We start from the raw sequence: 15,736 nt of genomic DNA, 5'->3' as shown, positions 1-15,736 counted from the left end.
TTATCGACATTGCCTATTCTTTGGCATTCATCACAAGACAAGACAAACTTACGGGCATCCTTGAAGAGAGTAGGCCAATAGAAACCTGATTGAAATACCTTGTGTGCAGTTCTATCTCCCGCATGGTGTCCTCCGTAGGCCTCGGAGTGACACTTCTGTAGGATCTGTCCCTGTTCATGTTCAGGTACACAACGTCTAATAACACCATCTACTCCTTTCTTATAAAGGTGAGGATCATCCCAAAAGTAATGTCTCAGGTCAAAGAAGAATTTCTTCTTTTGCTGGTACGTGAAACTAGGTGGTATATATTTGGCAACGATATAGTTTGCATAATCAGCATACCACGATGCACTACGTGAAGCATTGATGACATTCTATTGCTCATCGGGAAAGCTATCATCAATAGGTTGTGGGTCATCAAGAACGTTCTCCAACCTAGACAAGTTATCTGCTACTGGGTTATCAGCACCCTTTCTATCGAAAACGTGCAAATCAAATTCTTTTAGCAAGAGAACCCATATGATAAGTCTAGGTTTAGCGTCTTTCTTCTCCATGAGGTACTTAATAACAGCATGATCAGTGTGAATAGTGACTTTGAAATCAACTATGTAAGACCTGAACTTTTCACATCCAAACACGACTGCTAAAAACTCCTTCTCCATACTAGCATAGTTTCTCTGGGCACTGTCTAGAGTTTTACTAGCATAGTGAATAACATTTAACTTCTTATCGACTCTTTGCCCTAGAACAACACCAACAGCATAAGCACTAGCATCACACATGATCTCAAAAGGTAAGTTCCAATCAGGTGGTTGAACAATAGGTGCAGTTATCAAATCCCTCTTAAGTATTCCGAAGGCTTCCTCACAATCATCGTCAAAGACATAAGGAAGATCCTTTTGCAAGAGATTGTTAAGAGGCTTAGAAATCTTAGAGAAGTCTTTAATGAACCTTCTATAGAAACCAGCATGACCAAGGAAACTTCTTATACCTTTGATACATGTGGGGTATGGCATTTTCTCGATTGCATCAACCTTAGCATTATCGACTTCAATACCTCTTTCAGAAATTTTATGTCCTAAGACGATGCCTTCATTAACCATAAAGTGGCACTTCTCCCAATTCAAGACAAGATTGGTGTCTTTACATCTATGTAAGACTCGATCAAGGTTTCTGAGGCAATCATCAAAGGAAGACTCGTAAACAGAAAAGTCATCCATGAAAACCTCGACAATCTTTTCACAAAAGTCAGAGAATATAGCCATCATACATCTTTGAAAGGTGACAGGTGCATTACATAAGCCAAAAGGCATACGTCTATAAGCAAAGGTAGCGAAAGGACATGTGAAAGTGGTTTTCTCCTGATCATATTGTGCAACTGGTATTTGGGAGAAACCAGAATATCCGTCTAGAAAGCAGAAGTGTGTGTGTTTGGACAACCTTTCTAGCATTTGGTCGATAAAAGGCAAAGGGTAACGATCTTTCCTAGTGGCTTTATTCAGTTTCCTAAAACCAATCACCATCCTATAGCCAGTAATAATCCTCTGTGGGATCAATTCATCCTTATCATTAGGGACAATGGTAATGCCTCCCTTCTTAGGGACGCAATGCACCGGACTCACCCAATCGCTATGAGCAACAGGATAGATAATACCCCCTTCGAGGAGCTTTAGTATTTCTTTTATTACTACTTCTTTCATCTTAGGATTCAATCTCCTTTGATGATCAGCAACTGGTTTGAAATCAGCATCGGTTTTAATCTTGTGCTGGCATAGAGTGGGACTAATGCCCTTAAGATCATCAAGAGTATATCCAATAGCAGCACGGTGCTTCCTCAGAGTTTTTAGTAACTTCTTTCCTTCATGCTCCGAGAGGCTAGCACTAATTATGACAGGATATATCTCCTTTTCATCAAGATAGGCATACATAAGAGTATCAGGCAACTGTTTAAGCACGAACACAGGATCGCCCTTTGGTGGGGGGTGGATCCCCAAGCAGTCCAACATGCAGATTATTCTTAAGGATAGGATATTGTTCTAAGACAACTCTATCTATCTCATCCCTTTCATCCATATGCATATCATTTTCATGCTCAAGCAAGTATTGCTCCAAGGGATCAGTAGGAGGCACGGCAATAGAAGATAAGGCAATAGTTTCATCCCTACTAGGCAACTCTTTTTCATGAGGTTGTCTACCAAACTTGGAGAAATTGAACTCGTGTGACACACCTTCAAAGCCAACAATGACATTTTGCTTCTCACAGTCAATATGAGCATTGAAGGTATTGAGAAAAGGTCTACCAAATATGATGGGACAAAAGCTATCTTGTGCGGTAGCAAGAACGAGGAAATCAGCAGGATGCTTCGTTTTACCACACAAGACTTCAACATCCCTAACAATTCCCACATGGCAGATAGTATCTCTATTGGCAAGCTGAATAGTGACATCAATAGGCTCTATTTCAACAGGTGCAATCTAATATTTGATTTCATCGTATAAGGATTGAGGTATTGCACTAACAGTAGCACTTACATCACATAAACCATGATATCAATGATCTGCTATCTTAACGGAAACCACAGACATGCCAACAACAGGCCTATGTTTGTCTCTAACGTGAGGTTTAGCAATTCTAGCAGCATCTTCACATAAGTGGATATTATGTCCCTCAACATCGTCGGACAGAAGATCTTTGATAATAGCAATTCTAGGTTCAACTCTAATTTTCTCAAGGGGTGTAGGTGTTCTAATATAGCCTCTATGTATCACAGTTGAAGCTTTAGAATGATCCTTTATCCTAACAGGGAAATGTGGTTTCTCCATGTAAGCACTAGGAACAACAGGATCATTATAGGCAATGACTTTCTCTTCAACTGGAGTGGGTTTAACTACATTGACTTCCAAAGGAGGATGATATTTAAACCACTTCTCTTTGGGGAGATCAATATGAGAAGCAAATGATTCACACAATGAAGCTAGTATCTCATAGTCAAGTCCATACTTAGCACTAAAATCACAAAAACTATTTGTCTCAACAAAGGATTTAACGCAATCAAACGTGAAATTCATACCTGACTCCTTACCTTCTTCAAGCTCCCAATCTTCAGAGCTGCGTTTAATTCTCTCCAATAAATTCCATTTGAAGTCAATATCTCTCTTCATAAAAGAACCGGTACAAGAACTATCAAGCATGGTGCGATCATCATTAGAAAGGCGAGCATAGAAGTTCTGAATGATAATGTCTCTCGAGAGCTCATGATTGGGGCATGAATATAGCATTGATTTAAGCCTCCCCCAAGCTTGAGCGATGCTTTCTCTGTCACGAGGCAAAAAATTATAAACAAAATTCGTATCACGATGTACTAAATGCATAGGATAAAACTTTTGATGAAATTTCAATTTCAACCGATTGTAGTCCCATGATCCAGTATCATCACATAGCCTATACCATGTCAACGCCTTATTCTTCAAAGATAAAGGAAAGACCTTCTTCTTGACCTCATCCTCAGGCACTACTAGCAACCTTACAAGTACCAATCGGAGTCGCGAGACGGAGATTGGTTACAAGTGATGAACTAGGGTTTGGAGATGAGATGGTGCTGATGAAGATGTTGATGGTGAGGAGTCCCCTTCGATGAGAGGAGTGTTGGTGATGACGATGGCGACGGTTTCCCCCTCCGGGAGGGAAGTTTCCCCGGCAGGATCGTCCTGCCGAAGCTCTGGATTGGTTCTGCTCAAGTTCCGCCTCGTGGCGGCGGCGAATCCACGACAAAGCTCCTCCCTAATTTTTTTCTGGACGAAACCCTTCATATAGCAAAAGAGGGGGACAAGTGGGCCAGTAGGTTTCCCACAAGCCCTCATGGCGCGGCCTGGGGGGTGGCCGCGCCGTGCAGGCTTGTGGCCCACCCCTGGCGCCCCTCTGGCACTTCTTCGGCCCAGTATTTTTGATAAGTCCGGAAAAAAATCCTCGTTGATTTTTACGGCGTTTGGAGTTGCGCAGAATAGGTATCTCAAACTTGCTCCACTTTCAGGCCAGAATTCCAGCTGCCGGCATTCTCCCTCTTCATGTAAACGTTGCAAAATAAGAGAGAAAAGTCATAAGAATTGTACCGTGAAGTGAAATAACAGCCCAAGAAGCGATAAATATCAACATGAAAACATGATGCAAAATGGACGTTTCATTGCGCACCAAAGTAATTCAGAAAACCTCAGATGAAAGGATGAGGGGGCAAAGAAAAACCTCGCTTAGTGTGAGTAAGGAGGAGGGACCGTTCTCCTTCGTGTGGCTCCGGCTTGACCTCCCCCTCAGACAGCCTCCACGACTTCTCAGCTATCATCCCGTGTTCGATGAGCTCCAGAACATCCTCCTTCTGGACGGTTGACGGGAGAAAATCTCCCTGGATCCACCCTCGCGGCAGCGCGGATTGGTCGCCTAACTTCTTCGACTTTCCGCCCTTTCTGGCGCGCTCAAGCTGGCTCGCATTGCCTTTCGTCATCTCAGCGGCTGATGAGGCACATCAAAGCAGCACCTGCGGGGCGGAGATGGAGAGGAAACAGGGGAGAGTCAACAAAAGGCACTGCTCCAACCCTAGCGTCGACCGGGTTTATAACCGCCTGAGTGAGTCAGTGACTCGTGAGCCCGCCATATCTCTGTCTATCCCAATAACAGAGGAGGCGCGATACGTGGCGATAAGGGCGGCGCAATAATCGAGGCGTTGTTATCCCACTTGCCCTGGTTGCTGCATCATCACTGCGCAGCGTGCGCTAACCAAAAAATCGATTCCCGTGAAATCTGTCTCTAACGAAGTGATCCGTCACGTCTCAAGATCCCGTTAACCACTCGGATCAACCTCAATGCTCAAGTTCACTCGGACGTACTTCACAGCAGAATGGATCAGGGTGAATGACGAAGACTTCAATCTACGCACAATTCTACCAAGCCCCAAAGCATGTTCAAGATCTGTATGCCTCGATAAAAGTTGCATCGGCCCCTTCCTCACTCGAACCCCGATCCATTCGGGGGCTAATGATGGGGATATGTACCTATGGTAGGGACATAGGCGTGACCTACATGTCTTACCTAAGGGCACCTCATTAAATAGTTGAAGACTACAAGGAGGGTTCCGACTGGATAGCCGTAGCATTTGAATCACTCGGAGAATTTCCCCCTTTACTCGACAATCAACTTCTACTCGGAAGAACCAGAAGCCAGTCGACGCAGAAGACCAGAAGCCACTCCAAGGAGGCCGACAGGCGAGCTTTTAGCTTGTCATCATAAGTAACATTAATTACGTACGTTATCAGTAATGTAAGCCTTTAAGCTCCATTGATCGAACCCTTGGTTGCCTGGTATTGATGAAGGGCAGTGCACTCTATATAAGTCACCCCTCCCCTCTGGCACAAGGGTTTGCACCCCCTGTAACACACATTCCACACCGCAAGCGCTCCCGAGCACTGAGATGTAGGGCTGTTACCTCCATGACAGGGGCGTGAACTCATACATCTTGCATACAAGCTTGTCGTAGCTAGGACTCTGCCCTCTCCTTTCATACCCCCACACCTCTACTGTCAGGTTCATTCCCACAACACCTAGCATGTATAGACATGGCCTCGGAACACAAGAGACCGAAAGGTAGAACATGAGTTATAGAGTAGATATGATCAACATAGAGATGTTCACCATTAAAGCCAACTCATCTCACGTGATAATCGGACTTGGGTTGGCGGATTTGGATCATGTACCACTCGGATTACCAGAGGGATGTCAATTTGAGTGGGAGGTCTTAAGCAATATGATTAATTGAACTCATTATCATGAACATAGTCAAAATGTCTTTGCAAATTATGTTGTAGATGATTAGCTTGCGCTATAGCTCCCCTATTTTTTATATGTTCCTAGAGAAAACTAAGTTGAAAGATGATAGTATCAATTATGCGGACTAGGTCCGTAAACTGAGGATTGTCTTCATTGGTGCACGGAAGGCTTATGTCCTTAATGCACCACTCGGTGTGCTACCCCCCCCCCCCCCGAGCGTCGTCTGTGGATGTTGCAAACATCTAACATACACATTTTTGATGACTATGTGATAGTTCACTATGTCATGCTTTATGGCTTAGAATTGAGGCGCCCAAGACATTTTGACCGTCACGGAACATATGAGATATTCCAAGATCTGAAATAAGGATTTCAGGCCCGTGCCCGTGTTGAGAGGTGTGAGACCTCTGACAAGATTCTTTGCCTACAAAGTAAGGGAGAAAAGCTCAGTCATTAAGCATGTACTCAGATTGTCTGGGTGCTACAATCACTTGAATCGAGTGGGAGTTGATCTTCCAGATATGATAGTGATTGACATAGTTCTCCAAAGTCACTGCCACCAAGCTACTGAGCTTCGTGATGAACTATAACATATCAGGGATAGAGATGATGACCCCTGAGCTATTCGCGATGTTTGAAAACATGAAGGTAGAAATCAAGCAGGGAGCATCAAGTGTTGATGGTTACTAAAACCACTAGTTTCAAGAAGGGCGAAGGGAATCACTAGTAGAAAATGGCCCATTTGTCCCGGTTCTAGAAGCCCATTAGCCCCGGTTCTTGAACCGGGACTAAATGGTCGGGACTAAAGCCCAAAACCTTTAGTCCCGCTTTGCTTACGAACCGAGACCGAATGGTCTCCACGTAGCCGCTGCGGCGAGCCCGGGCAGGAGGTTCTTTAGTCTCGATTGGTCACACCAACTGGGACAACATCGCATCCATGCGTTAGCATCTGCTCAGAGCTGGGGTTTTTGTTTTTTTATTGCGGGGGGGGGGGGGGGGGTTGGAGGGTTAATTTAGTGGTTTCATATTGTGTTAGTTAGCTAATAGAGAGAAGTGTCCTCTCTTTCTCCGTGCTTGGTCGACGCTAGCTACTATACATATAGAGATAACATGACGCTAGCTAATACGAAAATGAAGAAAACCATTTACAATACTTAACATCTTTTACAATGCCTAACATCATCTACCTAAGATCCAATCACAAATAGCTCACACGGTATTCTCCGTCACTAGATATGACGTGGTCAACAAGGAATCCCGCCAATTCCTCTTTAATTGCTCATATGCCATCATCTGATAGGGGTTCATCCCGCTTCTTCCAGATCTAATTTAAAGAGAGGGTCAATACATGCATATATATGAATAAAACTCAACACAATTGATGGTAATATATAAAATAGAATTGTGAATATTATTTACGTACTTCAAATTGTTCGTCAGAGATGCCCCGCCCAGAGGTCGAGAGGTGAATGAACTCGCATACATAGAATGCACATTTTTCAGTCCCACCTACCTGGTACAAGCACTTTACGAGAATATATAGAGTTCAATCAAACTGATAAGCAAGCATAGTAATGATATATTGATGAAAATTTGAATCAACTAGAGATGCGCGGAACTAGCTAGCTAGTACTACTTACTGGGGGTGCGTAAATTGCAACTCTTTGGGTATACCGCAAACCTTATTCGTGAACTTCTTCCAAATCCTGCGAGGCAAAGAAAATGATTACTTGATATCAGGAAATTAACGAATGTTGCATGCCTATATGGTCCCGGTATTAAGTGAACTTACTTCTTCAGCATTGTAGTCATGTCCGCATAATCCTCGGGATCTCTACGTCTCGAGTCTAAGACACTTACTTTTCCTGCGTTAAGCTTAATGGATAGCAGAATCCAGTGGTAACTGCTCACACATATATAACTCATCAATTACATTTACTAATTAACCTCAAGTAAGCGAAACCGGGTATACAGAGAAGACAACAACACTCAGCTTAAGTTGTAAGGAAAGAGTATTTCCCTTTTGTTTTGATTTACAAGCAACGAATTAAGCAACTTAACCTCTATCTCTTTGGTTTCATTTCATATCGACAATACATTTACCGATTCTGGGCTAATGAACCCAATGTCGAAGATTCCTGATTTTTTTAATTCGACGATCTTCAATCTGCATAATATATATAGTGAGGATAATTATAGATACATGCAATGAACAAGTTGAACTAGAGACTTAACTATAGAAGTAATACTTACAAACAGTAGGAAGTCACGAGTTGTTTGTCGAGGCCCAGGTCATCGTATAACTGAAATAACTCCTCAAATTCAACAAGCACCACTGAAGCTCCAACGAATTCGTGATCTTTGTTCACTCTCATATACATGGCCGTTTTCTCCCCGAGGCTGTTCATGTACCACTCATGCAATTCGTGCATCCTCGGTGTTAGAGGAGGATGACCAGGTTTCACGAGAGGCTTCCCGAGCACGAATTTATATTGTTCTTCATTTGTTACCTCAGCCATCTTAAAAATTACTGAATCGCTCACGTAATCACCAGGATTGGTACCGGGCAGCAACCCCGAATCATTTGTGATGATGATATCGCTAGACACCTTGAGCGGGGGGCACGATTGCTTCTTCTATTGGCCGAGTTGGGGAATTGTTTTCCCACTTCTTCGTTTTGCTAACATTGTATAACTGCTAGCCGCCAGAGCGGCGGCGGAGTCTGTCTTCCGCTTGAGAGAAGGAGGAGGAGGCGACATCTTTCTTACTTGTGTAATTTTCGGCGGAGCGGCGACGATGGATGTCTTCCGCTGTTGCGAAGGAGGCGGACTACTCCGACACGTTATTGACTCTGCTCCTAGTGTGTCTTTTCTAGTCAGTCTCCCCTCATACCGCGATTGAGGGATACGAATCTTCTTCAGGTCGGGAATGAAGTCAACACAAAATCCAATGACATCCTGTGTTTGATGACCCATGGAGATGCTTCCTTCTGGCTTAGCGCGGTTACGAACATATTTGTTTAAGACTCCCATGAATCTCTCAAAGGGGAACATATTGTGTAGAAATACAGGGCCCAGAGCGACAATCTCGTCGACTAGATGAACTAGGATGTGCGTCATGATATTGAAGAAGGATGGTGGGAACACCAGCTCGAAACTAACAAGACATTGCACCAAATCACTCCTTAACCTTGGTAGGATTTATGGATCGATCACCTTTGAGAGATTGCATTGAGGAATGCACATAGCTTCACAATGGCTAATCGAACGTTTTCCGGTAGAAGCCCCCTCAATCCAACCGGAAGCAGTTCTGTCATAATCACGTGGCATTCATGAGACTGTAGGTTCTGGAACTTTTTCTCTGCCATATTTATTGTTCCCTTTATATTCGACGAGAAGCCACACGGGACCTTCATACTCAGCAAGCATTCAAAGAATATTTCCTTCTCTTCTTTGGTAAGAGCGTAGGTGGCAGGACCTTCATACTGCTCTGGATGCATATCGTCCTTTTCATGCACACGTTGATGTTCCTCCCATGCCTCCGGTGTATCTTTTGTCTTCCCATACACTCCCAAGAAGCCTAGCAGGTTCACACAAATATTCTTCGTCACGTGCATCACGTCGATTGCAGAGCAGACTTCTAGGTCTTTCCAATAGGGTAGGTCCCAAAAAATAGATTCCTTCTTCCACATGGGTGCGTGTCCCGCATCGTCATTCGGAACAGATAGTCCGCCATGACCCTTTCCAAAGATTACATGTAAATCATTGACCATATCAAGTATGAGATCACAAGTACGGAGGGCGGGCTTCTTCCTGTGATCTGTGTTACCTTTGAAATGCTTTCCTTTCTTTCGACATTGATGGTTGGACGGAAGAAATCGACGATGCCCCATGTACACATTCTTCCTGCATTTGTCGAAATATATAATGTCGGTGTCATCTATATAGTGTGTGCATGCGTTGTATCCCTTGTTTGTCTATCCTAAAAGATTACTGAGAGCAGGCCAATCGTTGATGTTTACAAACAGCAATGCACCTAGGTCAAATTCCTCCTGTTCGTTCTCATCCCACACACATACACCATTTACATTCCATAGTTGTAAAAGTTCATCAACTAATGGCCTTAGGTACACATCAATGTCATTGCCGGATTGCCTAGGGCCTTGGATGAGCACTAGCATCATAATGAACTTCCGCTTCATGCACAACCAAGGAGGATGGTTATACATACATAGAGTCACAGGCCATGTGCTATGCTTGCTGCTCTGCTCCCCAAAAGGATTAACACCATCTGCACTTAAACCAAACCATACATTCCTTGGGTCATGTGTAAGGTCGCTCCACTTTCTCTCGATCTTTCTCCATTGCGACCCGTTAGCGGGTGCTCTCAACTTCCTGTCTTTCTTACGGTCTTTTATGTGCCATTGTAACAACTCGGCATGCTTTTTGTTTCTGAACAGATGTTTCAATCGTGGTATTATAGGAGCATACCACATCACCTTGGCAGGAACCATCTTCCTGGTGCGCTGGCCCTCAACATCACCAGGGTCATCTCTTCTGATCTTATACCGCAATGTGCCACATACCGGGCTTGCGTTCAAATCCTCGTACACACCGCGGTAGAGGATGCAGTCATTAGGGCATGCATGTATCTTCTGCACCTCCAATCCTAGAGGGCATAGAACCTTCTTCGCTTCGTACGTACTGTTGGGCAATTCATTATCATTTGGAAGCTTCTTCTTCATTAATTTTGGTAGCGCAATAAATGCCTAGTCAGATACACCATTGTGTGCCTTCCATTGCAGCAATTCCAGTGTGGTACCGAGCTTTGTGTTGTCATCTTCACAATTTGGATACAACCTTTTTTTGTGATCCTCTAACATGCGATCGAACTTCAACTTCTCCCTTTCACTTTTGCATTCTCTATGTGCATCAACAATGACCCTGACGAAGATCATCATCGGGCACATTGTCTGGTCCCTCTTGATCTTCATCTTCCCCCATTGTAGCATCACCGTATTCAGGGGCGGGTAGTTGTCATCATCCTCTTCTTCAATGTTGTCTTCCATCATAACCCCTCTTTCTCCGTGCTTGGTCCAAACATTATAGTGTGGCATAAAACCCTTCTGAAGCAGGTGGAATTGAAGGGTTTTATAGTCGGAGAATTCCTTCGTATTCCCACAGATAGTACATGGACAATGCATAAAACCATTATGCTTGTTTGCCTTAGCCGCTTTCGAGAAAATTATGCACGCCACTAATATACTCGGAGGTGCGTAGGTCACCGTACATCCATTGACGGTTCATCTGCGTGCGTGATATATTAAAGTGTATTAAAAACTACACAAATCTTGATGAAAATGGAGCTTGGACACAGATCTTCTAAAGGAGAAAGCTTAAGTGTGGCTCGGGCATTTCATCGAACACCTCATGTACATAGGAGGTGAGCTAGAGCACCACAAAGCTCTCCCACGGCCGGCCGAAAAAACAGAGCGGTGCACTGCTCTGCTCGCGGGGTTTATATAGGCCAACTGTTGGTCCCGATTTGTGGCTGGAACCGATACCAAACGACAACCTGAGGTCCCGATTCCAGCCACAAACCGGGACTACTGGTTGTCGGCCATGAGCAAGGCACATTGGTCCCGGTTCGTGTATTGAACCGGGACCGAAGGTGACAAACAAACCAGGACAAATGGCCCACGAGGAGTGATACGTCCATTTTGCATCATGCTTTCATGTTGATATTTATCGCTTTATTGACTGTTATTATACTTTGTGGTACCATACTTATGCCTTTTCTCTCTTATTTTGCAAGATTTATTTGAAGACGGAAAATACCGGCAGGTGGAATTCTGGACTGGAAAAGGAGCAAGTCTGAGTCCTCTATTCTGCGCAACTCCAGATGCCCTGAAAATCAACGTGGAATTTTTTGGGAATATATAAAAAATACTGGGCGAAAGAAGTGCTAGAGGGGAGCTGCCAGGGGCCCACAAGCGTGGTAGCCGCGGCCTGCCCCCCTGGCCGCGGCTACAAGGCTTGTGGGCACCCTGGTGGCCCACTGCCCCCCCTCTTCTGCTATATGAAGGGTTTCGTTCAGAAAAAAATAAAGGCAGAGCTTTTTCGAGGAGGCGCCGCCGCCATGAGGCGGAACTTGAGCGGAACAAATCTAGAGCTCCGGCGGGACGATCCAGCCGGGGAAACTTCCCTCCCGGAGGGGGAAATCGTCGCCATCGTCATCACCAACACTCCTCTCGTCGGAGGGGAGCCATCTCCATCAAAATATTCATCAACACCATCTCCTATCCAAACCCTAGTCTATCTCTTGTAACCAATCGCCGTCTCACGACGATGATTGGTACCCGTAAGGTTGCTAGTAGTGTTGATTACTATTTGTAGTTGATGCCAGTTGGTTTACTTGGTGGAAGATTATATGTTCAGATCCATTATGATATTCATTACTTCTCTGGTCATGAATATATCCATGCTTTGTGAGTAGTTACTTTTGTTCCTGAGGACATGGGATAAGTGTTGCTATTAATATTCATGTGAATTTGGTATTCGTTCGGTATTTTGATATGATGTATGTTGTCTTTTCCTCTAGTGACGTTATGTGAATGTCGACTACATAACACTTCACCATATTTGGGCCTAGAGGAAGTCACTGGGAGTAGTAAGTAGATGATGGGTTGCTAGAGTGACAGAAGCTTAAAGCCTAGTCTATGTGTTGCTTCGTAAGGGGCTCATTTGGATCCACTAGTTTAATGCTATGGTTAGACGTTGTCTTAATTCTTCTTTTGTAGTTGTGGATGCTTGCGAGAGGGGTTAATCATAAGTGGGATGCTTGTCCATGTAAGGGTAGTACCCAAGCGCCGGTCCACCCACATATCAAACTATCAAAGTAACGAACGCGAACCATGTGAACATGATGACAATTAGCTTGATAGATTTCCCATGTGTCCTCGGGAGCGCTTTACTTCCTATAAGACTTTGTTCAGGCTTGTCCCTTGCTACAAAAGGGATTGGGCCACTTTGCTGCACCGTTGCTATTACTTGTTACTTGTTACTTTTCACCTGCTACGTTTCACCTCACCACACCATCACTTGTTACCGCTACTTTCAGTGCTTGCATTTATTACCTTGCTGAAAACCATTTATCAGAGCCTTCTGCTACTCATTGGGTTCAACACTCTTACTTATCAAAAGGACTACGATTGATCCCCTATACTTGTGGCTCATCGAGGCGTGGCAGGTGCCCTGGCCTCATGAACCGGGACCTATGCCCACATGGGTCCCGGTTCGTGAGTGAACCGGGACTAATGGGATTTCAACAAGTGGACCAAAGCCCTCTTTTATACTAGTGAATGAAGGGAATTTTAAGAATGACAAGTCAGTTGTCACTCCAATGAAGAAACCTAAGGTTGAACCCGAACCCGATACTTTGTGCTTCTATGATAAGGGTAACGATCATTGAGTTGTAACGACCCTAGATACTTGGTAGATAAGAAGGCTGACAAACGTCAACGAAAGTATATTAGATATGTGTGTTTTTGATGTGTACTTTACTAGTACTCCTAGTAGCACGTGGGTATTAGATACCGGTTCAGTTGCTAATTGGTAGTAACTCGAAATAAAAGCTACGGAATAAACGGAGACTAGCTAAATGCAAGGTGACGCTATGTGTTGGAAGTATTTCCAAGGTTGATGAGATCACCATCGCACGCTCCCTCTACCTTCGGGATTAGAGTTAAACCTAAATTTTGATTGGTGTTTGTGTTGAGAATGAACATGATTGTATCGACTTTATTGCAATACGGTTATTCATTTAAAGAGAATAATGGTTACTCTATTTACTTGAATAAAACGTTCAATAGTCATGCACCTAATATGAATGGTTTATTGAATCTTTATAGTAGTGATACACATGTTCATAATATTAATGCCAAAAGATACAAAGTAGTAATGATAGTACCACTTACTTGTGGCAATGTCGCTTGAGTCATATTGGTATAAAATGCATGAAGAAGCTCCATGCTGATGGATCTTTGGACTCACTCGTTTTTGAATCATTTGAGACATTCAAACTATGCCTATTGGTGTACATGCATGAAGAAACTCCATGGAGATGGATCTTTTGGACTCACTTGATTTTGAATCACTTGAGACATGCAAATCATGCCACATGGGCAAGATGATTGAAGGCCTCGTTTTTTCCATTGAGATGGAACGAGCAAGTGACTTGTTGGAAATAATACATTTTGATGTATGCAGTCCAATGAGTGCCGAGGCACGCAGTGGATATTGGTATGTTCTTACTTCACTCATGATTTGAGTAGATACACATGTATTTGCTTGATGAATCCAAGTCTGAAATATTGAAAAGTTCAAACAATTTTAGAGTGAATTTGAAGATCGTCATGACAAGAGGATAATATATCTACGATGTGATCGTGGAGGTAAATATATATCCGAGTTGCAAGTTTGGTATACATTTAAGACAATGTGAAAATTGTTTCATAACTCATGCCACCTGGAACACCATAGTGTGATGGTGTGTCCGAATGTCATAGCCGCGCCCTATTGGATATGGTGCATACTATGATGTCTCATATCGAATTACCACTATCATTTTGGGGTTAGGCATTAGAGACAACCATATTCTGTTTAGTAGGGCAACACGTAGTTCTGTTGAGATGACACCATATGAACTATGGTTTGGAGAAACCTAAGCTGTCGTTTCTTAAAAGTTTGGGGCTATGATGCTTATGTCAAAAGTCTTGAGCCTGATAAGCTCGAACCCAAAGAGAATAAATGCATCTTCATAAGATACCCAAAGCAAAGTGTTTGTTGTACAAAACGAGTCCTTTCTCGAGAAAGAGTTTCTCTCAAAAGAATTGAGTGGGAGGATGGTGAAACTTGATGAGGTTGTTGAACCGTCACGTCAAAGAGAGTGTAGTAGGGCGTTGGAACTTGTTCCTGTGGCGCCTACACCAAATTGAAGAGGAAGCCAATGATGATGATCATGAAGCTTTAGATCAAGTTACTTCCAAACATCATAGGTCGACAAGGACACGTACTACTCCATAGTGGTACGGTAATCCTATCTTGGAGGTCATGTTGTTGGACAACAATGAACCTACGAGCTATGGAGAAGCGATGGTGGGCCTGGATTCTGACAAATGGATGGACGCCATGAAATCCGAGATATGATCCACGTATGAAAACAAAGTGTAGACTTTGGAAGAACTACTTGATGGTCGTAAGGCTATTAAGTACAAGTGGGTCTTTAAAAGGAAGACACGCGATGATGGTGAATGTCACCATTTAGAAAGCTCGACTTGTCGCAAAGAGGTTTCCGACAAGTTCAAGGAGTTGACTATGATGAGACTTTCTCAACCGTAGCGATGCTAAAGTCTATTGGAATTATGTTAGAAATTGCTGCAATTTTTAATTATGAAATCTTGGAGATGGATGTCAAAAATTGTTTCCTCGATGGTATCCTTGAGGAAAGGTTGTATGTGATACAACCAGAAGGTTTTGTCAATCCTAAGGATGTTGACAGGTATGCAACCTCCATCGATCCTTCTATGGACTAGATCAAGCATCTCCGTGTCACGTCCAAGATGCGATCCTATCCTCAATTTGGCACGAGGGCCTCGTCAGGGATAGAAGCGCATCTCGTCGTTTCGCAATAATGGATATTGTTACAAGTACATGTACTGAAAAGAAGAGATATATAGAATTGGCTTACACTCGACAAAGCTATATCATAGTCACATCAGTACAATACATAATCATCATGAATAAGAGCAGGGTCCGACTACAGACGAAAACAAACGAGAAAAGAAGAATGACGTCCATCCTTTCTATCCGAGGCTGCCGGCCTGGAACCCATCCTAGATCGATGAAAAAGAAGAAGAAGAAG

The sequence above is a fragment of the Hordeum vulgare genome, chromosome 5H (genome assembly GCF_904849725.1).
Source record: "Hordeum vulgare subsp. vulgare chromosome 5H, MorexV3_pseudomolecules_assembly, whole genome shotgun sequence".
NCBI lineage: Eukaryota > Viridiplantae > Streptophyta > Magnoliopsida > Poales > Poaceae > Hordeum > Hordeum vulgare.
The sequence above is the reverse complement of the archived record's forward strand: the minus strand, read 5'-3'. Positions refer to the sequence as shown.